This window comes from Mirounga angustirostris, unplaced genomic scaffold (genome assembly GCF_029215605.1).
Source record: "Mirounga angustirostris isolate CCGP_5_RB_7025 unplaced genomic scaffold, mMirAng1.0.hap1 SCAF_3, whole genome shotgun sequence".
Classification (NCBI taxonomy): Eukaryota; Metazoa; Chordata; class Mammalia; order Carnivora; family Phocidae; genus Mirounga; species Mirounga angustirostris.
The window spans coordinates 68,690,530-68,715,605 of NW_026991711.1; the positions used below are offsets into that span (position 1 = coordinate 68,690,530).

At 35.3% G+C, this 25,076-nt stretch overlaps 1 protein-coding gene across 17 annotated transcripts in view; it reads left to right on the forward strand.

Annotated features, from left to right (window-relative positions):
• The window catches only part of LOC123839639 (NEDD4-binding protein 2-like 2), a 106,083-nt gene that overhangs the window by 39,734 nt on the left and 41,273 nt on the right, over positions 1–25,076 (forward strand). The window lies entirely within an intron of this gene.

A 25,076-nucleotide genomic window follows, 5' to 3' on the forward strand; every position in this document is an offset into this window, starting at 1 on the left:
TACAGAAGAATTTAAGTATTTTAACAAATCGTGTTGGCCACATTATTGTAGCCCTTTAAGGTCTGAGAGTCATGGACTCTTGGGTATCCATGGCAGTTTTTTTTTTTTTTTTAAAGATTTTATTTATTTATTTGAGAGAGAATGAGAGAGAGAGCACATGAGAGGGGGGAGGGTCAGAGGGAGAAGCAGACCCCCCGCCGAGCAGGGAGCCCGATGCGGGACTCGATCCCGGGACTCCAGGATCATGACCTGAGCCGAAGGCAGTCGCCTAACCAACTGAGCCACCCAGGCACCCTCCATGGCAGTTTTTATATGCATAAGAAAACTGTGTAGTCTCCAGTTTTCTTTTAATTCTTTTCTGGGATAGGTGGTGTCCTAGAGAGACTATGAGATGAGAGTGCCTGAAATTAGGTGAATAATACCTCCTTATCTCTGCTATTGGTGGGAATTGACTGGAAGTTAGAATTGGCCTCCTTCCCTCTCTCCTGGATCTACGGAGCGGAGTGTGTGTGCCTCTCACTTGCACATGTTGAATTAACAGTGTCTCTGTGTTTGCTAGTTTTAGGACAAGTCTGAAAACTTGTGTAGGGAAGTGAGAGCAAATGGACTTGGTTGAGGTTCTAGTCAGACAGGTGGGCGAAAGAGCTTACATCTTGGAGACCTCAAGTAAGCGGGGATATTTTGCTCAGGGGAGCTGGGAGTGATGCAGAAGGAGTGTTCAAGCCAAATCTTTGGATAACTTGGGAAGCTAATTTCATAAATTGATTTCAAGGATCAAGAGCTTGGGAAGTCCTAGAAGGGAATATGGGAAAGGCTACCGAAAGAGGAAGGTCCCAAACCATTGAAGCAAATAGTACAAAACATCTCTGGTGTCCTTTTCAACTATGATGATACTTAGAATGTTTGGGGTCTGTATAAAGTACAAGCTCCAAGCAGATACTGGTGAATGTAGAGATGGTAGTGACAGATCTTTCTGCATGTGGTTGAAATTTATTAGAAAATTAATAGAAATTATGTAGAAAATGAGACAAATAATGCACCCAGAATTCTAAGGCATGTCCGTGGGAAACAGGTAAGAAATTATTATTGGTAATTATTCCAATAAAAGAGTTGAAGGGGAAAGAGAATGCTATGGAGACTTCAAGCAGTAAGGAGTTGAGCAGGGTAGTTTTGAGTACATTAGAGAGCAGGTTGGCTGGTTGGGGTGAAAAGGGTTAAAACATACTGCTTTCTAAGTATAACAAAACAGCAACAAAAATAGTATAGTGAATAGAATACTACAATCAAGAAATTAGAATCATTGTTCTCATTATGCTATAGTTTTGTGACCTTTTACAAATTACTGTCCCAGTTCATGAATCAAATATTGCATATAAAGATAATAACCTTTTTGGGGCACCTGGGTGGCACTGTCGGTTGAGCATCCAACTCTTGGTTTTGGCTCAGGTTGTGATCTCGGTTGTGAGATTGAGCCCGGTGTCAGGCTCCACGCTCATTGGAGTCTGCTTGAGATTCACTCTCCCTCTGCCCCTCCCGCTCATGCTTTCTCTCTCTAAGATAAATAAATCTTAAAAAAAAAAAAGATAATACCTTTTTGTTTTCTTATAAATACTGCTAATATTAATTAGGTGCTATTTATGGTATACTCTAGATTCTGCAAAAAATACTAAATATTGCTGTTTTCTATTTGGCAGAGCATTTTAACATGTTAAAAAAATGGGATATTAGGGCTAAAAGGGATTTTTAGGACATCTAGCTAAAAACTCATATTTTGTAGATGAAGAAATTGAGGTCCAAAGAAGTGAAATAACTTGCCACTTAAGTTCACTGGAGGTACTGGGACTAGCATCCAGGATTCCTGGCTTTCAGTCATTTCTTTCTTTTTCTTTCTTTTTCTTTCTTTCTTTCTTTCTTTCTTTCTTTCTTTCTTTCTTTCTTTCTTTCTTCCTTCCTTCCTTCCTTCCTTCCTTCCTTCCTTCCTTCCTTCCTTCCTTCCTTCCTCCTTTCTTTCCTTTCTTTTCTTTCTTTTCTTTCTTTCTTTCCTTTTTCTTTCTTTTCTTTCTTTCTTTTTTTTTTAAGGATGTATTTATTAATTTATTTGACAGAGAGAGAGAGACAGTGAGAGCAGAACAGAAGCAGGGGGAGTGGGAGAGGGTGAAGCAGGCTTCCTGCTGAGCAGGGAGCCCAATGCAGGGCTCAATCCCAGGACCCTGGCTGGGATCATGACCTGAGCCGAAGGCAGACGTTTAACGACTGAATCACCCAGGCGCCCCTCAGTCATTTCTTTCCTGTACCAAAAATTTCAATAAGTATTTATGCTGAGTAGTATTAGCTTGTAGTGTTTTAATATTCATCATTAAGTCTGAGTCCTTGGCATTTGCCAAGTTGGCTATCCAGAAAAGTTCATGAAGATTTTTAAGGCACTTAAATGAAAGTTGATTTCCTTCTTAATTTATATATTAAAAGCAGCATAAAGCATGATTAAAAATACGCTGTTTTAGTCACATCTTTAAGTACATTTAACATTTTAATAAGAAACGTTGACAAGAGACTTTGCTGTTAATTTAGGGGTAGGGTGGGGACACTTACCCAGTTCAGCAATGCTCAGCATCCTGAGTTTTTCACATAGTCATAAAGAAACCAGAAGTTATGTGACACTTTATAAACTATTTTGTTGAATGATTGTGGGTATAATGGCTGATGAGAAAAGCCTAAGGAAGATCAAGGTCATGTACCAATTTAAACATGAAGGTACTATACATAGGTAAGGCTTTTGTTACTTTTAGACGATTTAAAGTTCTACATGTCACAAAGTCACAATTCTATGTGTACAGCAGGATGTGTGGAATAGAGAAGTGAAAACTGAATCCAAGAAGTCAAGCTGCCTGCTGCCTGGAAGAGAGCCAGAAAATGTGTTGTGAACTAACTCTTAAGAAATAGCCAGAGATCTATAGAAGAATGGCATTGTCTGACCTTTATGGCCATAGATTTAGATGACCTAAGATTGAACTTTTTAGACAGTTTTTCCTTTGGAACATAAAGGGAAAAATAAAGTCACTGGTAAGATCCAGGAATGTACCCAGCCCATTACAAAGATTATATAGTCTGGGTCATAAGTCCACTGGTACTGTATGTGTTAGGATCCACTTACATAATATGTCATGAACCAAAAAGAGAACAACTGCAAGCAGGAAAGTAAAAAAATCTACCAGTGTATTCTGAAGCATGATTTAAAGTCATGCTACTTAACTGTGAAAAAGCATTTAGCATCCTATGCAGTTTTAAGTGGGAGCTGCTCTATGTGAGCATTTCTTGTGGCAAGAAGAGAGAACTCCAAGTGTGACTGGCTCGTACACAGTGAGGACAGTCATCCCAAGGACATAGTGTGGAAATGATCTGTTGTGCTTGAACTGTCTTGGGAAACACAAACGGGATACATTATACGTATAGATAATTCAAGCATGACGTAAAAAAATTCACACAGAAGGAGGTGAAGCAAAAGTAACAGTCCTTTTTATTTGTAATCCCCTTCACATTCTACTTCCTAAACAGTTAACAGTTTGGTGTGCATCCTTCAGGCCCTTTTTGTGTCTGTTAAACACACACACACACACACACACACACACACACACACACACTACTGGCTCTCTTTCAAACAGCCCCACATAGTTAAGCTTTTTGAGTTCTTCTACCTACATTTTATAGTGTTTTTGCATCATCAAATGTATGATTAATGTATACGTGCAGGCTATATTTATATACATTAATTGAGGACCTATTGTGTTCCAGATTTTGTTCTAGATACTCTTTCACTCCAAACAAATCACAAATACAAGAACAGTTCACTTATTCAGTAGTCATTTCCTTATGAATTTTGTTTGGAACATGACTAAAATCTCAAAAGAAAAGAGTTCTGATTTGTTAAAGTAGATAGCACATGCTCTGTATACCCACATCCCTAATTTAAAGACTCACTCTTCTGAGGCAATTTACATTTTTTTGTACAAAATTCCAATAAGGCTATTTTAATGGTTTGGCTACCACAAATCTTTTAGCAGTAGCAGGTGGTGGTAATCTGGGCAGTCCCAGAGAGAAGAATAAGAAATTAGATTTGATAGCCTAAAAACATTTGATGATACAAAAACACTATAAAATGTAGATAGAAGAACTCAAAAAGCTTAACTATGTGGGGCTGTTTGAAAGAGAGCCAGAAAGTAGTTCCAATACATTTGAAGTCATTTAAGGTATAAATAACTACAGCTCAGTACAGTAATGGTAACTTATTTGCAGTGACAACACATGGAAGGCATTAATTGACATAAACATTTGTTATAAAAACATCTAGGGGCATCAACCATTTTCCAGTGAATAGAATTATTGAGATCTGTCAATTGACCAAGTTGTATATGATTTTTTGTGTGTGTTAGAAAATAAGGACTTCAAATGCACTTTCTGTTGATTTCCATCAGTTCTTTCTATTTGCATAAATGATGGGCTTAAAAATAACCCCCCAATTTTAAGTGTATAAAACTTTAAAATTGTGCTTGTGAGGACATCCAGTTTTGGAAATTGTTTATTCTTAGAGGGGATGATACTTCTTATTTTCGTGTTTGGAAAGATTTAGATGTGTAGTTACTATATTTTAAAATACCAGCTGTGACTTTTAAATGTGTCAAACATGTTAGGAACTTGAAAAGTTGTAGCAAATCAGGGCTATCTTAAGACTGCATGCTACTAATGGGATTTACCAAGCAGGAGTAAGTTTGCAATTTGAAAGGGCATTAATATCCTTTTCAAGCATAGTAAATTAATGAATTCTCCCTTTAATCATATTTCTGATAAGAAAACATGTTGAGACTAAAAATACTTGTAAGATACATGTAGGAAAACGATTTTTAAAATTTTATCTTGGTGTTTGGGATGTTTAAAATAAGCATCATTTGGGGCACTTGTGTGGCTCCGTCGGTTAAGGGTTTGTCTGTCTGCCTTCGGCTCAGGTCATGATCCCAGGGTCCTGGAATAGAGCCCCAAGTCTGGCTCCCTACTTAGCAGGGAGCCTGCTTCTCCCTCTCCCTCTGCAGCTCCCACTGCTTGTGCTCTCTCATGCTCTCTGTCAAAAAAATAAATAAAATACTAAAAAAAAATAAAACAAGTTAAAAAAAAAAACAAAATAAGTATCATTAGAAAGTGCTAAATCCTAAGGCAGTAGGGATGATGTGCATATGAGATCATGTATGGCTATCACCTATCTCATTTCAGGCTTAGGATAAGAAGTCAACTTAAACAAGCTTCATAATATATTTTTCTTTTCCTGTAGTTTTTAGAAAGTCATTTAGCTTTAGTATTTGTTGCTTTTTCATATTGTCAGAGTTAGGCCTTTGGGGAGAATATGTAAAAAAGATATTTTTTTTTACAAAGTAATAATTATTTTTCTATATATGCAAATTCCATAAAAAATGACCATTTCAATTCGGAAGAATCTCTGTAAGTAAGTAACACTTTTTGCAGTTTTTTTTTTTAAGATTTTATTTATTTATTTGACAGAGAGAGACACAGTGAGAGGGGGATCACAAGCAGGGGGAGTGGGAGAGGGAGAAGCAGGCTTCCCTCCAAGCAGGGAGCCCAATGCGGGGCTTGATCCCAGGACCCTAGGACCATGACCTGAGCCGAAGGCAGATGCTTAACGACTGAGCCACCCAGGCGCCCCACTTTTTGCAGTTTTTTGTTGATAAATTGTTGTGAACTTCTGGGGGTTTTTTGTTTGTTTTATTTGTTTCCCTTTTGATTATTGGCTTAACTACTTTGTAGCCTAAAGTTTCTTTGGTATGACTAGTACATCAAAAGATATTGTTCATAATTTCAAATTACTAGAACTTTTTACCGAAAACATCTACAGAAATTCTCTCTCTCTGTCTCTTTCTTTCTCTCTCTTGTATTTGGTCTCTGTATAACACGAGCAGTGTTAGGTAATAATAGTGATGTTGGAATCTATGGATTCTTGGAATTCATCATGACCATATAATTTGTCATGTTGAATTGGGAAGCAATATCGCATAGTGTTTAAGAATGCAAACTTTAAATGCCAGAGACCTCTACCACCTATCAGATATTTGGGAAAATTACTTAAATTTTAATGTCTTCTATTTGTAAAGTGGGTTTGTTAATAGTATCTACCTTCTAGGGTTGTTGTGAAGATTAAATAAGATAATACATGTAAAGTATATATAATACATACAATGAAGAAGAATATTGATATGATTAATAACTAAGAAGGGTCATGTGAGTCCCAAAGAATATAAAAAAGGAAAAGCAGCCTCCTGCTCCCCTTTCCTGCAAAATCCCTTACCTATGAATTTTCTCTGCTTGGGTTTGTTTTGTATCTTCAGGTGCTGAGCCACTGTCCTGGGGATATAAGCCTCTCTTCAACTGTGAATGCATTGGCATATCTTAGTTGAGGCTACTGGAGAAAGTGTTTTCCTGCTCATTTATAAACAGGGTGAAAGGGGCGCCTGGGTGGCTCAGTCGGTTAAGTGTCTGCCTTCGGCTCAGGTCATGACCCCAGAGTCCTAGGATGGAGTCCCACATCGGGCTCCTTGCTCAGCAGGGGACCTGCTTCTCCCTCTGCCTGCCACTCCCTCTGCTTGTGCGTGCTCTCTCCCTCTCTGACAAATAAATAAATAAAGTCTTAAAAAAATAAAAAAATAAACTGGGTGAAAAATGAGGATTTACTCTAATTGGAAAATTAAACATTGCATTTCCCACATATTTATATAAGTCACCAAATAAGCTCAAACAAAAGCAACAGCTCCCACTGTTAACCTAGTAGTAAAATTTCATTCACTTAATAGCACTTTCAGTGTCACAGGCACTATTCTAGGTACTGGGGGTCAGCTGGGAGCAAAACAGATAAAACTTCGTAAGAACTCAAAGAAGATTAATCACGTGGTATGTTAGGAGGTGGTAAGTGCTAAGTAGAAAAATAAAGCAGGCGAAAGATGATCGAGAGTGTCTGGCCCAGGGTAAGAGGGAGTGTGTTGGGGGTAGGGGAGGGAGGGAGTGGTTGCAATTTTAAACTTGGGGGACAGGATAGGCTTTACCTGAGAAAGTGACATTTAACTACCTTTGTTCTCCTAATCTTGGTTTAAAGAGTTATTAAGGGGATTTTTGAACAACATAAAGTCCAAGCCAAGTTTTTTCGTATTTATTTTATGACCATATAACAAGATAAATTATAATTAGCTGTACATTTTTCTTAGTGAATGTTGGGTATCTGTGAAGCAATACTGTCAGGGTAAATTATGTATTAGCAGTGAAAATGAGCTGCAAGCATCATTTAAAAAGAATTAGAACTGTCCAAATCTTGGCAATTAAACTAGATTTGTAATAGAAGATGGGAAATGTAATTGATAAAACTGGAGTTAATATGTAGAATATTGAACTAATTTACCTGTTAATCATGAATTTTATGCATGCAGCAGCATGATCTTGTCAAGGGAAAGTAAAAAGGCTTTTCTGAATTTGAAGCAATCCCACTGCAGTAATGAGAATTTATTTGAAAACGTATTAGAAGATTTGGAAATTAACTAGTTCCCTCGGGGAATTTAACTTTGAGGAAAATGGTGACTTTTATCCAATATATTTAAAAATATATGCTGCTTTGTCTCTTCATACATTTTTAAACAATTTGACTGTGGATGGATGTAATGAAATCAGTATATTTAAGAATAAGCTAGATGTTATCTTTGAGAACCTGCAGTTCGTCATCATTACTGGCAAAAGTACCATTTAGAGCAAAGTGAAATCTTCAGAGCTCCCATGATAGAAACAGGAAAAAACTGGCTCAAAACACAGTACCACAGTTCTAATTGGAATTACTCTTGTTCATGACTGATGAGGATATAGAGAAATCATCAGGTAATAAAGAGCTTTTTTAGAAGATGAGTGTTAACAATGATTTTGGGGTATTATTAGCTAGAACTGAATTTGCACACAGGCTATTTTTGTATGTGGGACAAGTTTATGTTCAATCAATGCACAAGTATATTTATTATTCTAGGGTGAAGCTTAAATGTTGAGAAAACTTTAAACATATTTATATTTTTTCTTCACTTTGCCTAATTTATTTACTGAAGAAGATCTCAGGGATGCATTTATGTATTTTTTCTATTACAAAAGCAGGACATGCTCAATGTAGGAAGTTCTGGAAACACAGAAAATCACAAAGAAATAAACCCCATAATTCACCACCACTGACATTTTGCATATTCCCATGTTTTTAAATATATGTACATATTTTGAAATATGTAAATATACAAATACATATATATCTTTTATAATTGTGGGATATATAATTTTGACAGCTATATAGCGTAATGATTGAAAACATAGACCTTGGAATTAGACTTGAGTTTAAGTCTAACTCCACATGTTTATTAATTATGTAACCTGGGCAAGTTTCTGAGTCTCCATTTCTTTATGTGTTAAATGAGGAAGATGATGATTATAGTACTTTCCTCACAGGTTGTTCGTAGGTAGGATTAAGTGAAATTCTATATATGTGTATAACAAATATCTGCCCCATAGCAGGTACATAGGAAATATGAGCCATTATTGCTGTTTCATAGTAATTTTTTTTACTTCAATATGTTGTAAGCAGTCTTACAGGCTCAATCTTTATTTTTCTGAATATTTCCTACTATAGTACCTGAACTTTATTACCTGAATATTTTATTTTTTACTTTTAAATTTTTAATTAAAATAATGACTTACAGTAATTTTATTTATAATTTAATTATAACTATAATAATTACTGGTTGCATGTACAAAAGATTTATGTTCACATTTTATCACGGCAGACAAGGTATATAATTCAGCAAAGAGTACATAATGAAGGCATTTTCTGAATTCCAGTTTCTTCACATCCTCACCCATTCCTGTTATTGTTGATCTTTTTTATTATAGCCATTCTAGTGGGTGTGAAATGGTATTTCACTGTGGCTTTGATTTGCCTCTCTTTGATGGCTAATGAGGTTAACATCTTTTCATGTGCCTCTTGGCCATTTGTCTGTCTTCTTTGGAGAAAGGTCTGTTCTGATCCTTTGTCCATTTTTAAATTGGGTTTGTCTTCTTATTATTGAGTTGTAAGAGTTCTTTATATGCTCTGGGTACAAATTTCTTATACATAATTTACAAATATTTTCTCCCATTCTGTGGATTGTCTTTTCACCATCTTGAGGAGATCCTTTGAAAAACAGGTTTTAAATTTTGATGAAATCCAATTTATTTTTTTATTTGGTTGCGTGTGTTTTTGTTGTTATCTCAAAAACCACTCTGTAATTCAAGATGATGGAGATTTACACCTATCTTTTCTAATAGGAGTTTTGTGGTTTTAGCTCTTATATTTCGGTCTTTATTTTGAGTTAAATTTTGTATATGGTTTGAGATAGTGTCCAACTTGATTCTTTGCATTTGGATATCCAATTGTCCAACATTTATTTAAAAGACTGGTCTTTCTCAATTGAATTACTTGACAAAAATCAATTGGCCATAAATAGAAGAGTTTGTATTTGAACTCTCAATTCTCTTCCATTGCTCTCTAGGTTTATCCTTATGCCAGTACCACACAGCCTTGATTACTACAGCTTTATGGCAGGTTTTGAAATTAGGAAGTATGAGTCCTCCAGCTTTGTTGTTTTTTGAGATTATTATGGCCATCCAGGGACCTTGAATTTTTATATGAATTTTAAAATCAGTTTGCCAATTTCTGCAAAAAAGGCAGGTGGGGTTTCTGATAGGGATTGCATTGAATCTGTAGATCAATTTGGGAAGCATTGCCATCTTAACAATATTGTATCTTCTGGTTCATGAACACGAGATGTCTTTCCATATGCTTAGATCTTCTTTTAATTTTTTTCAACAATGTTTTGTAGTTGCTTTTGTTAAATTTATTCCTAAATATTTTATTCTTTTTGATGATATTGTAGAAGGAATTTTGGTAATTTTCAGATTGTACATTGCTAATGTATAGAAATACTATTGATTTTTGTATATTGATCTCATACCCTGAAACTTTGCTGAGCTAGTTTATTAGTTTTTAATAGTTTTTTAGTACATTTCTTAAGATTTTCTTTTTTGTTTTATAAAGATTTTATTTGAGTGAGGGAGCACGAGTGGGGGCAGAAGGAGAGGGATAAGCAGACTCCCCTCTGAGTAGAGAGCCTGACATGGGGCTTAATCCCAGGACCCTGGGATCATGACCTGAGATAAAGGCAGATGCTTAACTGACTGAGCCACCCAGGTGCCCAAGATTTTCTCTATATAAGATCATGTCATCTGTGACTAGTGACTAGAGATAGTTTTACTTCTTTCTTTCCAATATGGGAGATTTTTAATTTCTTTTTCTTTCTTATTTGCCCTGACTAGAACCTCTAGTACAATATTAAATAAGAATGGTGAGAACAGACATCCTTGTCTTTTTCTTTTTCTTTCTCTTTCTTTCTTTCTTTCTTTCTTTCTTCCTTCCTTCCTTCCTTCCTTCCTTCCTTCCTTCCTTCCTTCCTTCCTTCCTTCCTTCCTTCCTTCCTTCCTTCCTTTCTAGTTGGCTCCATACCCAACATGGGGCTTGAACTCACAACCCTGAGATCAAGAGTCACATGCTCTACCAACTGAGCCAGCCAGGCACCCATCCTTGTCTCTCTCTCTCTCTCTCTTTTTTTTTTTTTTAGATTTTATTTATTTATTTGACAGAGAGAGACACAGCGAGAGAGGGAACACAAGCAGGGGGAGTGGGAGAGGGAGAAGCAGGTCTCCCGCTGAACAGAGAGCCCGACGTAGGGCTTGATCCCAGGACCCTGGGATCATGACCCGAGCCGAAGGCAGACGCCCAATGACTGAGCCACCCAGGTGCCCCATCCTTATCTCTTTTTGATTTTAGGGGGAAAACGTTCAGTCTTTCACCATTAACTATGATGTTAGCTGTGGTTTTTTTCATAGAAGTCTAATATCAAGCTCAGGATGTTTCCATCTGTTTCTATTTTTTAAAGCATTTCTGTCTCAAAAGAATGTTGGATTTTGTAAAGCTTTTATCTGCATCTGTTGAAATGATCACGGGGTTTTTGTACTTTATTTTATTGATATGTTGTATTATTCTAATTGATTTTTGCATGTTAAACCAACCTTGCATTCATGGGATACATCCCATTTGATCATGCTATATAAGTCTTTTTATGTGTTGCTGGATTCAGTTTGCTAGTTTTTGTTTGTTTGTTGCTTCTTATTTTAGGTTTTTGCATATATATCCATAAGAGGTATTGGTCTGTAGTTTCCTTGGGATGTCTTTGGTTTTGGTATAAAAATGATACTGTCTTCATAAAATAAATACGGGTATGTTTCTTCTTATTTTTTTGGAAGAGCTTATGAAAAGTTGCTATATTATTCTTCTTTAAATACTTGATTGAATTCATCTGTGAAGCCATCTGGGCCTGAGCTTTCTTTGTGGGAAGTTCTGAACATCTTTTAAAATGTAGTTTGCTTTCCTTTCCAACTGTTTTTAATTTACTTCAGGAACTCTTTTTCATTCCTTCTTGTGTGGGTAAAAAAGTATGACCCTAATCTTATTTGAGAAGAATAATAATTATATTATGCCACTCTCGAAACCAAACAAACAAAAGAAAAACAAAATAAAAAGGAACAAAGGAAGGTGGGAACAAAGGAAGTAAAACAAACCACACATTTTCAATGAAATGTTTTTGTGGTTGGCCTGTGAATATAATAATGTCATTTTATAGCATTGTATTTATTTTGCTTTAAAGTAAAAAACAGCCATTTAGAAAACAGTCATTTTGTAAGTTGAAAATTCCCTGCATTTTAAGTATTCTCAATAATTGTTATATTCTGTTTCTTAATTTCTTAATTTTGTAGCTAAAGTCTGTTTGACATTATGGCAGTAATTTATTATGAGGTTATCTATGTAAAAATGATCCAACATAGTTTAATAGTATTTCATATACTTTAAAATAATAATACATTTTCTAGCTATTTTTTAGTAATTACTATCTTGGATCATAATCATCAAAAGTAACACTAAGAAAAAATTACTAAGAATGGAAAACCTTTGGCCAGATGTTTTTAAATGATATGCATGAAGTTAAATGCAACTTATAGCACTTTAGACTGATTTAACTTAGACCAGGACTTAAACAACTTCTGGTAGTGAGCCTGACAGTATCATTCCCGTCTTGTAAATGTGTTATGTAAATGCTAAGGGATGTTAGTAAGAAAAGCTATGGCATAAAATTACTAGATTATTATTTTATAAATTAAGTTTTAAAAAGTAATGTAAACAAAAATTAAAAAAAAAATAAACCGTAATCATGCAATACCATTACCCACTCCTGCTCTACCCCCATATAGGTAAGTATAAGAAAGGGTGCTTGGCATGTTCCTTTAACCATAATTGTCAGTCTTTAACCATATGTCAGTCTCGATCCCAGATGTGCCTGAAATTTAGTGATGGGCAGCCTACAAAAATATATTTTATTATTATGCACTAATTAGTCTTGCTAATAAGTACTTATAAGCAAGAAACATAGTTTTAATAAAATTTTAATAAGAATATAGATTGTCTGGGTTAAAATAAGCTGAAGAGAAACAGTCTAGTCATCAAATGCCAATTTTGTTCTTTCTTTGACTTTGTTCTTTCAAAAACAAGATGGCACTTCTTCTCCCCATCAGTAGCATATGAACTTGACTTATTTATCTTTTACCTTGATGGATTAGCTTTGCTCATTCCATGCTCTCACAGGACTCATCTTCAGATACACACATTTGTGAAAATGCTGGTTGTTAAAGTCTCTGTATATGTGTCTATAGTCATGTGTAAGAAGGGGGTTTACCAACTTGAAACTTGATTTTTCTCGTAAACATTAGTGCTGGGCTGTAAGTGATCTAGTAAACCTAAAATAATGGTTAGTGTTTCCAACATCAATGTTTAGGTTTATCTCCTTAGTGAAATAATTAGGAAAAAAATCCATGGAAGTTGACAAAGTAATCAAATGTAAAAATACACTGATATAAGCATAGAAGTCTGAATACATGTTTGTTTGCCAAACAAACTAGCAGTTTATAGAACCAAATAACAAAATTCAATACAAAGGGTAATATTGTTACATGCAATTAGTGTAAGAGAAATTTAAATTTTGTATCCAAAACAAAATGAAACATCTAACTGCTCTTAAGAGGACAGATAAAATAACATGAAGGGGCTCCTGGGTGGCACAGTCGTTAAGCATCTGCCTTCGGCTCAGGTCATGATCCCAGGGTCCTGGGATCAAGCCCCACATCAGGTTCCCTGCTCTTTGGGAAGCCTGCTTCTCCCTCCCCGCTGCCCCCCCTCCTCCGTTGCTTGTGTTCCCTCTCTTGCTCTCTCTCTCTCTCTGTCAAAATAAATAAATAAAATCTTTAAAAATAAAATAACATGAAAATTTATGTAAACTATGTTTAGTTTTATAATCTCTGCTTTTGTTCTCTAGAATTCAGGGTAGAAGCAGTCTTTTTTTCATCTACCTACTGAGAGGAAAACTATATGAAATATGATGAGAGTAAAGAGTCTAATTATAGGCAATCTATTTGTAATCACACTAGATATATAAAGCCCACTATAACAAAATTCATTGTATATATTCAGATATACCAAAGATCAATGCATTTTTTGTCATTAATTTTAATGGCAATCTGATACGACAACTAAACCCACTATGAATAAGAGTTCACTTATTCGCTAAATTACTGCTCATCACCCATTATGAATCAGTCATTGGCTATATTCTAGGATATTGTAGAGCTTTGTTTGGTTAAGTTTTGTATAACTTTCATTGACATTTTCATGCAATATTTAAGAAATAAAAAAAGATAAAAGTAAGCCAACAGTGTCTATTCACAGGCCAGCCATAAATATTGTCGACGGTTTCTATATACATACTTTTTACCCCATATCTTCATACAAGCAACAGAGCCAATGAGGGTTTAAATTATATGTATTTGCATTGACATATACACAAACACATTTAAGTTTTGAACTTTGAAGTTAAACTATGAAGTTCATTATGGAAAACAAAGACAGTATGGGCCATATTTGCTTTTAACTCCAGAGGCTGCAGTAAGACAGAGTCACCATCTGCCTTGAGATATAAAGTTCTAGAGACTGGGCTAGACTGAATGATTTTTATTTTTTTTAATTTTTTTAAGATTTACTGGGACACCTGGGTGGCTCAGTGGGTTAAGCATCTGCCTTTGGCTCAGGTCATGATCCCAAGGTCCTGGGATTGAGTCTGCATCAGGCTCCTTGCTCAGCGGGGAGCCTGCTTCTCCCTCTGCTTGCTTCTCCCCCTGCTTGTGTGTGCTCTCTCTCTCTGACAAATAAATAAAATCTTTTTTGAAAAATAAAGATTTATTTATTTTAGAGGGGAGGGAGGGGCAGAGGGAGAGATAAAAGACACCCTGCTGAGCACAGAGCCCAATGTGGGGCTTGATCTCAGGACCCTTAAATCACGACCTGAACTGAAATCGAGTCGGAAGCTTAACCAGCTGAGCCACCCAGGCACTCCCTGAGTGATGTATTTACAGAAGAAATTGAATAATGGTCAAGGAGGAAAGCAAAGGAAAAAACAGGAAAATTGGTCCTGAGTATGAGTTGAGGTGTGAATTAAAGCCAAGATATGATGAACCAGAAATAGGGCATCAACCTTTTTTGGCTAATAGACCACTTTCAGAATTCAATGAAAGCCCCTCTTCCTATAAAAATTTCTCATGTGTACTTGTTTACACTTTACTCCAATTTCAGGGAATTTACAGATCCTCTGAAGTCTTGGATACCTGTAAATGAGTATTGGCATAAGTTTGGGGTAGAGAGAATGCAAAATGGATTACAGAAAGTGATTTGGGTGAGAGTATGAATGAGTCTGAGGCTTCTTCATAAAGTGATAAAAGGCTGATGGCCTCAAGCAGTAGGCTTCACATATTCCACAGAAGACTTTTATTTTCAGTCATACCTTAATAAAGCTGGTGGGGCGGAGGAGTGGGGAGTTTAGTCACTACTACAGTTAGGTAGTAGAAATCTGGGTGACGGGTTTTTGGTCACACTCTTCGATCAGATCAACTTTCTCCACTTTTACCTGTTTATTTGGATTCTATTTAAAGTACTAATAGATGGGTTCTACTCCTTGTAAAGATATTCGTGTATCTCTTTAAGACACTGCTTTCAATTATTTGGGGGTATATACCCAGAAGTGGAATTGTTGGACCATATGGTAATTTGATTTTTAATTTTTTGAGGAACAGCCATACTATTTTTCATGGAGGTTGTACCATTTTACATTCCACCAACAGTAATGCATAGGGGTTCTAATTTCTCCACATCCTCGCCAACACTTGTTTTTTTTATTAGTAACCATCCTAATAACTGTGAGGTAGTATTTCATTGTAGTTTTGATTTGCATTTCCCTAATGATTAGTGATATAATATTTTCATATATTTATTGGCCATTTGTATATATTCTGTGGAGAAATGTCTTTGCAAGTCCTTTGTTCATTTTTGAATCAAGTTGTTTTGTTGTTGAGTTTTAGAAGTTCTCTATATGTTCTATATATTAATCTCTTATCAGATATATGATTTGCAAAACTTTCTACTGTTCTGTGGGCTTTTTAATTCTGTTCGTATAGCCTTTTGATGTGTAAAATGTTTTGATTTTCATGAAGTCCAGTTTTTCTGTTTTTACTTTTGTTGTCTGTGTCTCTGGTGTCATATCCAAGAAATCATTGCCAAATCCAATGTTGTGAAGTTTTTCCCCAATTTTTTTCTAAGACTTTTATAGTTTTAGATTTTACGTTTAAGTCTTTGATCCATTTTGAGTTAATTTTTGGATATAGTGTTCATTAAGGGTCCAAGTTCATTCTTTTGCATGTAGATGTCCAGTTTTCTCAGTACTATTTGTTGAAAACACTGTCCTTTCTCCATCAATCATCTTAGCACTCTTGTCAAAAAGCATTTGACCATATACATGAGGATTTATTTCTGGGCTCTCTATTCTCTTCTTTTGGTCCATATGTCTGTCCTCATGCCTGTACCACACTGTTTTGATTATTGTAGCTTTATTCTTTTTTTCAAAATTGCTTTAGCTATCTAGGATCCCTTAGAGATTCCATATGAATTTTAGGATAGATTTTTCTATTTCTATAAAAAAAAAAGTCATTGGGATTTAGAGAGGGATTGCAGAGAATCTGTCAGACACTTTGGGTAGTATTGACATCTGAACAAGATTAATTATTTCAATTCATAAACAGGGGATGTTTCCATTTATTTATATTTTCTTTAAATTTTTCAATAATGCCTTTTGGTTTTCATTGTAGGAGTCTTTCACTTCTTTGGTTATTTCCTAAATATATTATTCTCTTTGATGCTATTATAAATGAAATTGTTTTTGTAATTTCCTTTTCAGATTTTTCATTGTTAGTGTATAGAAATGCAACTGATTTTTGCGTATTGAGTTTATATCCTGCTACTTTGCTGAATTTATTAGCTCTAACAATTTTTTTGTATAATCTTTAGAATTTCTACATATAAGATTATATGATCAGCCAACAAGTAATTTTACTCCCTTCTTTCCAGTTTGGATGCCTTTTATTTCTTGCTTAATTGCTCAGGCTAGAACTTTGCTAATACAGTGTTGAATAGAGGTGTAATCCTTGTCTTGTTTCTAATCTTAGAGGGAAAGCTTTCAGTCGTTCAACACTGCATATGATGTTCTTGTGGGTTTTCATATATGGCTTGTATTATGTTGAAGTAGTTTCCTTCTATTCCTGCTTAGTGTTTCTTTTTTTTTTTTTTAATCATGAAAGAACATCAGATTTCGTCAAATGCTTTTTCTGCATCAATTGAGATGATCAATTTAATTTTTTTCCCTTTGTGGTATATGACACTGGTCAATTTTCATATGATGAACCATCCTTGCATTCCAGGAATCACTCCCACTTGGTCATGGTTTATAATCCTTTTATTTACTTATTTATTTAAAAAAAGATTTTATTTTTAAGTAATCTCTACACCCAACGTGGGGCTCAAACTTACAGGCCCAAGATCAAGTGGCACATGCTCTACTGACTGAGCCTGCCGGGCACCTCTATAATCCTTTTAATATGTTGAGTTTGGTCAAAGATTTTTGCTTGCATGTTCATATGACATTGGTCTGCAGTTTTCTTTCTTTGTGTCTTTGTCTGACTTTTGTGTCTGGATAATACTGATAATACAGATTAATTACAGAGTGTTTTCTCCTCTTCGACTTTTTTGGAACACTTTGAGAAAGGATTGGTGTTTTAGAATTTTTTGATAAAATTCATCAGTGAAGCCATCAAGTCCAGGGCTTTTCTTTGTCCAGAGATTTTTGATTACTGATTCAATCTCCTTACTAGTTGTAGTTCTATTCAGACTTTCTATTTCTTAGTGATTCAGTCTTGGTAGGTTTTGTGTCTCTAGGAATGTTTCCATTTCATCTAGGTTATCCAGTCTGTTGGCATATAATTTTTCATAGTACTCTCTTATTATTCTTTTTATTTCTGTAGAATTGGTTGTAATGTCCCCATTTTCATTTCTGATTTTGTAATTTGAGCCCTCTTTTTTTTTTTAGGCCCTCTAGCTACAATTTGCCAATTTTGTTAATCTTTTTTGAAGAACTTGTGATTTCATTAATTTTTTTCTATTATTTCTCTATTCTCTATTTCATTTGTCTGTATTCTAATCTTTATTGTTTCCTTCCTCCTGCTAGCTTTGGACTTAGTTTGTTTTTCTTTTTCTAAGTTCCTTAAGTTTTAAAGTTAAGGTGTTGATTTGGAATCTTTGGGGTTTTTTAAAATATGTTTATAACTTTAAATTTTTCCCTTCTCACTGCTTTCACTGTGTGCCATGCATTTTAGTATGTTGTGATTTTGTTTTCATTCATCCAAAGTATTTTCTAATTTCCCTTGTGATTTTTCTTTGATTTACTAGTTATTTAAGAATATGTTGTTTGATTTCCACAAATTTGTGAGTTTTCCATTTTTACTTCTTTTATTGCTTTCTAGTTTTATCCCATTGTGGTAGAAAATACTCTGTATGATATCTATCTGTTAAAATCTATTGTGACTTAATTTATGGCCTAATTTATAATCTGTTCTGGAAAATGTCCCATGTGTGCTTGAGAAGAATATTTGTGCTGTTGTTGGATACAACGTTCTGTATATGTCTGTTAGATCCAGTTGGTTTACTATGTTAAATCCTCTATTTCCTTACTTATCTTCTGTCTGGTTGTTCTATCCATTTATGAAAGATATCCAAAATTATTGTACACCTGTTTGTTTTTCCCTTCAGTGTTGTCCATTTTTGCTTTGTATACTCTCATGGTCTGATATTATGTGCATATTTATAATTGTTATACATTCTTGTTATCTTGAACCTTTTATTAATATTAATATATAATGTTCTTTTTTCTCTTGTAATCTTTTTTGATTTAAAGTCTATTTTGTCTGATATTAGTATAGGCACCCTTTCTCTCTTTTGGTTACTATCATGTGGAATATTTTTTCATCTTTTCATTTTCACTCTATTTGTATCTTTGGAGCTAAAGTGAGTTTCTTGTAGACAGTATGTAGTTGGATCATGTTTTTTCCATTCTATTAATCTCTACCTTTTGATTGGAAAGTTTAACCCATTTACATTTAAAATAACTACTGATAAGGAGGGACTTCTGTCGTTTTGCTATTTGTTTTCTGTATGCTTTACAGCTTTTTGTCCATCTTTTTCTGCATTACTGTCTTCTTTTGTATTGATTTTTTGCAGTGAAATGTTTAAGTTCCTTTCTCATTTCCTTTTATGTATATTCTATAGATATTTCTTTGTGGTTATTATATGAATTTTAACCTCAATATTTATAACACTCTAATTTGAATTTATGCCAGCTTAACTACAATAACATACAAGAACTCTGCTCCTTTATATTTCCATCCCCAAACCTTTTTGGTTGTTGATGTATTAAAATTACATCTTTATACAATGTGTGCCCCAAGATATAAAGTAACAATTCCTTTAAATGCATTAGTCTCATGTAGAAAACAAAATGTGCAATTACAAACCATAGTTACTAGCTTTTAAACAAATAATTGTTTTTTAATGTATTAGTCTCTTAAATCATATACAAAACAAAAACTTGAGTTACACACCATTGTTATTACACTACTAGCTTTTATAATTGCCCATGTATTTACCTTTGTTCAGATCTTTATTTCTTCATCTGGCCTCAAGTTATTGTCTAGTATCCTCTCATTTCACTTTGCAGAACTCCCTTGAGCATTTCTTATAAGGCAAGTATAGTGATAACAGATTCCTCAGCTTTTGTTTATCTGGGAATGCCTTAATTTCTCCCTCACTTTTGAAGGATAATTTACCCTATATAGGATTCTAGGTCGACAGTTTTTTTCCTATTAGCACTTTGAATGTATCAACCCTCTGCCTCTTGGTCTGTTAAGTTTTTTTTTTTTTTTTTTTTTTTTTTTTGAGAGAGAGAGAGAGAGAATGAGAGAGAGCACATGAGAGGGAGGAGGGTCAGAGGGAGAAACAGACTCACTGCCGAGCAGGGAGCCCGATGTGGGACTCGATCCAGGGACTCCAGGATCATGACCTGAGCCGAAGGCAGTCGCTTAACCAACTGAGCCACCCAGGCGCCCATTGGTCTGTTAAGTTTCTTATGAGAAATCTGCTTATATTATTATTGAGGATCCCTGCATGTGACAAGTTGCTTCTCTATTGTTCTCTTCAAGATTATCTTTTTGTCTTTGGCTTTTGAAAGTTTGACTATGTGGCTTTTTGTCGTTCTCTTTGAGTTCATCTTACGTGGAGTTTATTAGGCTTCTTGGATGTTTATATTCATGTCTTTCATGAAAGTTGGGAAATTTTCTGCCATTATTTCTTCAAATATTCTCTCTGCCTTTCCCCCCTCTTTTTGTGGGACTTCCACAATGTGAATATTTATCCAGTTGACGGTATCCAACAAGTACCTTAGGCTCTGCCACTTTTGTCCAATCTTTTTTCTTTCTATTCCTCAGACTTGATCACTTCCATTGTCCTGTCCTCAAGTTTGCTTATTGTATGTGTTCTGCCTACTCAAATCTGCCTTTGAATCCCTCTAGTGGAATTTTATTTACAGTTTCTGTACTTTTTGGCTTCAGAATTTTTCTTTTCTTTTTTTCCAGGTTTTTGATCTCTTTATTGATATTTCTATTTTGTTCATACAAAGTTTTCTTGACATTCTCCACATCTTTAGTTCTTTGATCATCTTTAAAGCAGTTGTTTTAACAACTGTCTAGTTGATCTGCCATCAGTTACTTTTTCAGGGACAATTTCTGTTGATTTTTTTTTTCTTTGAGATTGGCCATACCTTTCTGTTTCTTTGTATGTCTTATGATTTTTTGCTGAAAACCGGGCATTTGAATATAATAATGTGGAACTCTGAAAAATCAAAATTTCCCCCTTCACTAGAGTTTGCTGAGTTTTTTGGTGTTTTTGTTTTGTTTTGTTTTAGGTTGTCTCTGAACCATGGATCAGCCTATGATGTAAGTTAAGGTCCTCTGAAGCCTTTTCTTTCTTTCTTTTTTTTTTTAAATATTTTTTATTCATTGAGAGAGCAAGAGCACAAGTAGGGGGGCAGGTCAGAGGGAAATGGAGAAGCAGACTCTGCACTAAGCAGGGAACCCAATGTGGAGCTCCATCCCAGGACCCCAGGATCATGACCTGAGCCAAAGGCAGACACTTAACCAACTGAGCCACCCAGGTGCCCTCTCTCAAGTCTTTTCTGAACCTGTGCCTTTCCCTGGGTATGTGCAGTCATTTCCTAATTTTCCCCATATATGAAGTTGCTTTTGAATGTCCTAGTCTTTAATGTCTGGCTCCCAAAAAGAGAAAAAAAGAAAAACGAAAGGGCGGGTGGCAAGGGTGTCAGCCCTTTAAATCTCCTGAGGGCACTTCAGCTAGAGAAATGGCTTGCAACAATGGGGTGGGAGAGTTGTGCAACAACAGTGGCTGCCCTCTTCTTTGTCTGCACTTCTGTGCTTAGAAGCAGCAATCAGTGATCAGAGCACAGATCCCTATCTTCGGAGAAAAGATCTTTTTTGCTCACCCTGGTCTCAGCAAACTATGTGCAAGCTGCTTCAGAAACACATGCACAGCTACCTGCCACGGGACTTTTTGTCCACCTTTACCCATTTTATCCATCTTCTACCTTATCCCTTTGCTAACCACCAATATGTTCTCTGTCTCTGTGAGCTCTTTTTAGATTCCACATAGGAGTGAGATTATGCAGTATTTGTCTTTCTCTGACTTATTTCACTTAGTATAATGCCCTTAAGGTCCATCCATGTTGTCACAAATGGCAAGATTTTCTTCTTTTTATGACTAATATTCTATTGTGTGTGTGTTTGTGTGTGTATACACACACACCGATTTCTTTATCCATTCATTCACTGATGAACACTTAGAGTGCTTCCATGTCTCGGTTATTGTAAATAATGCCGCAATCCTTTTATCTTTTAAAATCTCTTCTGGAACTGCTTTTGTGCTTCCTTTTTCTTTTCTTTCTTTCTTTCTTTTTTTTTTAGAGAGAGAAAGAGAAAGCAGTGTTGTGGGGGAGGGAGAGAGAGAATTCCAAGCAGGCTCCACATCCAGCATGGAGCCTGATGCAGGGCTCAATCTCATGATCCTGAGATCATGGCTGAGATGAAATCAGGAGTGGGTTGCTTAACTCAACTGAGCCACCCAGGTGCCCTTTGTGCCTCCTTTTGCATCCCTAAGACTAAATTGCTTCTTTTCCACTTAGATTAATCTTACCAGGGGTTTGCAAATTTTACTAATCTTTTCAAATAACCAACTTCTGAATTTGTTGGTCCTGACAATGGTGTGTTTATTTTATGTTTCTTTGTTATCTTTTTGATTTTTTTATGATTCCTTCCCTTTTGGGAGTTTTTTCTGCTCTTTTTCTAACTTCTTCGATAGTGTGGTTAACTCTTTAATTTTGTACTTTTGCTTTTTTTTTTGAAGTGAACATTTATGGGAAATATCCCTTCAAATGACACTTTTATATGTAATTATTTTTTACTGTTATTCCTGTCTACATATTTCTATTACAAATTTTTCCATCCATGAATTTTTCAACATTTTAAAATTTTTCCAAAAAAATTTTTATTACTAATTTCAAAATTAATTGCATTATGGTCAAAGAATATGATCTCTACATTAGTAATGCTTTGAAATTTGTGGAGGCTATCATGATGGCCTGGTTAATTTCTGTAAATATTCCATATGGTTTGAAAAGAATGTGTTTAATTTTTGAATGTAGTGTTCCAGATGATCATTATATTGAGCATTATTAGTTGTGTTATTTATAACTTTTATACCCTTTCTTTTGTCTGCTTGTTCTATCAACTACTGAGAGAGGTGTTTTAATCTCTGATAAAGGTGGTGGGTTTGTCAGTTTGTCTATATTTGGACACTTGAAAAATTTTTCTCTACTTCTAATGTGCAATTATATTAAATAAATCACATTTTGAGAACTTTCCAGCTCTTCTATCTCAACTGTTCTTTTTTGTATAAATCATACTAGCCATTGTCACATTCTAATCTTGAATAGTATCCTGAGAGTCTCTGTGAAATATATAAGATCATTTTGTTGTTGATATGTGGTAAAAATAAGAGCAGCCATTTACAAAATATTCACCAGGTACCAGAGATTGTGCTAGGTGCTTTATTTATAGTAAAAGTCTTTTTATCTAAGATAATTGGGACAAGCAGGTGGTTAGTTCATTGAAAAAGTTGATTAAGTGAGGAATCATTAAGAAATGATACATACTTTAAACATTTTATTTGAACTTAAAATGCATGCTTACATACACATCCATTTACTAGTATTTATGTATGATTCTGTTTAGTGTATGATTCTGGTTATTTTATTTTTTTATGTATGAGCTATACCTGTAATGCATTGTCATGAATTTCTAGTTTCTATTGATGTAAATTGGAGGGAGCACCCAAAGAATTCTTCGAAGCAGTATGAGTGTGGAATTACAGGTTTTTATAATTTTGAACCAAACATCATAGTCATCTTTCCCACACCTCATTTGATAACAACTGTTGATTGCCTCATCTTTATTGATTTATTATTTATTTTATTATAGAAACTTTCTTGTATTCCTATTCCACTGGTTGATGTAATGTTTACATAGTGTTTAATCAAACCACACAGTTATAGTAACAATTATGATTAGTATAAACAGACTTGGGAAAAAACTCATCTGTCTCTTTGTAAATATACAGCCCTAAACAATGGGAGCAGAAGGGTGTGGTGGTACTAGAAAACAGCCATTTAGCTGGGAACATTTTTTGTACCATTGGCGTCAGTCATTATATTGTACAGAGGCAATGGAGAGAATTATTAAATCTGCCATGTCAGAGGTCATTTAGGAGCATCTATATTAGTAAACTTTACAACTCTGCAAGGAGGTAGTGTTATCCCCATTTTAGAAGGGAGATCTGATTTGCCCAGGATCCCACCACTAGCTTTTATTGAACCAGGACTAGGATCTAGGCCTGGATTAGTTCAACTACAGTCATTCTAAAAAAAGCTGTGAGAGCTCTCATTTATAATCTGTGTGTGTGTTTTAATTGAATTCTACTTAATTTATTGCTCATGCTTCATGAATTAGTATATAGGCCTCTGCAATTGAAAATACTGATTTTAGGGGTGCCTGGGTGGTTCAGGCAGTTGAGTTCTGCTTTAGGCTCAGGCCATGATACTGGAGTCCTGGGATCAAGTCCCAAGTCAGGTTCCCTGCTCAGTGGGGAGTCTTCTTCCTCTCCCTCTACTCTTCCCCTGCTCGTGCTCTCTCCCCTTCTTTCTCTCTCGCTGACTCTCAAATAAATAAATAAAATCTTAAAAAAGAAAATACTGGTTTTAGCTCTCTACTTTAGGCACTTACCATAACTTTTTTTTTTTTCTCCCTCCCTAGTAGTTAGTTTTGGCTTTATCTGGATGTTCCCTCTCCTCTGTCTTCAAGTCACAGCTCACTTGGTCAGGTTAGCTTATCTCTGAGCAAACGCTCTTTTTCTCATTCTTAAGAGGTACACTCCTTCCTATCTAGGAGCTTGGATTCTCAGCCACCATCTAGAAAACAAAATACTATAATTAATCAGAGATGTGTTACTATTTGTTCATTTCCTACTCACTCCTTTCTTTTCTAAAGCTATAGCCTATGCCTCCAACTCTCCTGATTTCTTCTCCGTGACCAACTTTTATGTAGTGATGTTTCTTTTCTTTTAATGGTGCCATTCATCCCTAAATGAGTCAGCACAAATTAGATCAAGCTTAATGAGCCTTGGCACAGGTTTGATGAGCCTCCCACACTTTATAAATACATCTACTGATTAGCACCTCCCATGCATACACATTGTAACGGAAGTTATCACCACCAGCATCCCCTCTCTTCTCTCCCAGGTGCTTCACAAGTCAGTTATTGGTTTGTGTTTCCTTTCCAGGAGGCCTGGTCCACATACTGGACCAGGTATGATAGCTGTATAGAGAGAGCTTCATGGTACAGAACTAGTCCAAGTCGTGGGCACACTTCCCTGTGCACTCAGTCTTTTGATTTTCATACTTCTTGGCATTGTGTTGTATTTTCAATTGAAATTCCAATCCTTAGGTTCTCCTTTGACTGACTCTTTTAGCAAACTACCTTAATAAATTGCCTGATCTCCCAGACTTTGATAGTTTATTTTTTAAAACACCTCATTCTTTCATGATCCATGTTAACTTCTCTGCAGGCATCCTGAATTTTCATCATTAGCAGGTTTCTACTACCCTTTCTCTAAGTAGCTATCAGATTGTAATTCATTCAAAAAACAAAAGAACCCTTGAGGAGTATTGGCAAAGCCCTCATCTTCTCCACTTTCTAACCTTGGCTATAAGGACAGATTAGCTTATTGGTTCAAACTCTGAACTGAACTTTGA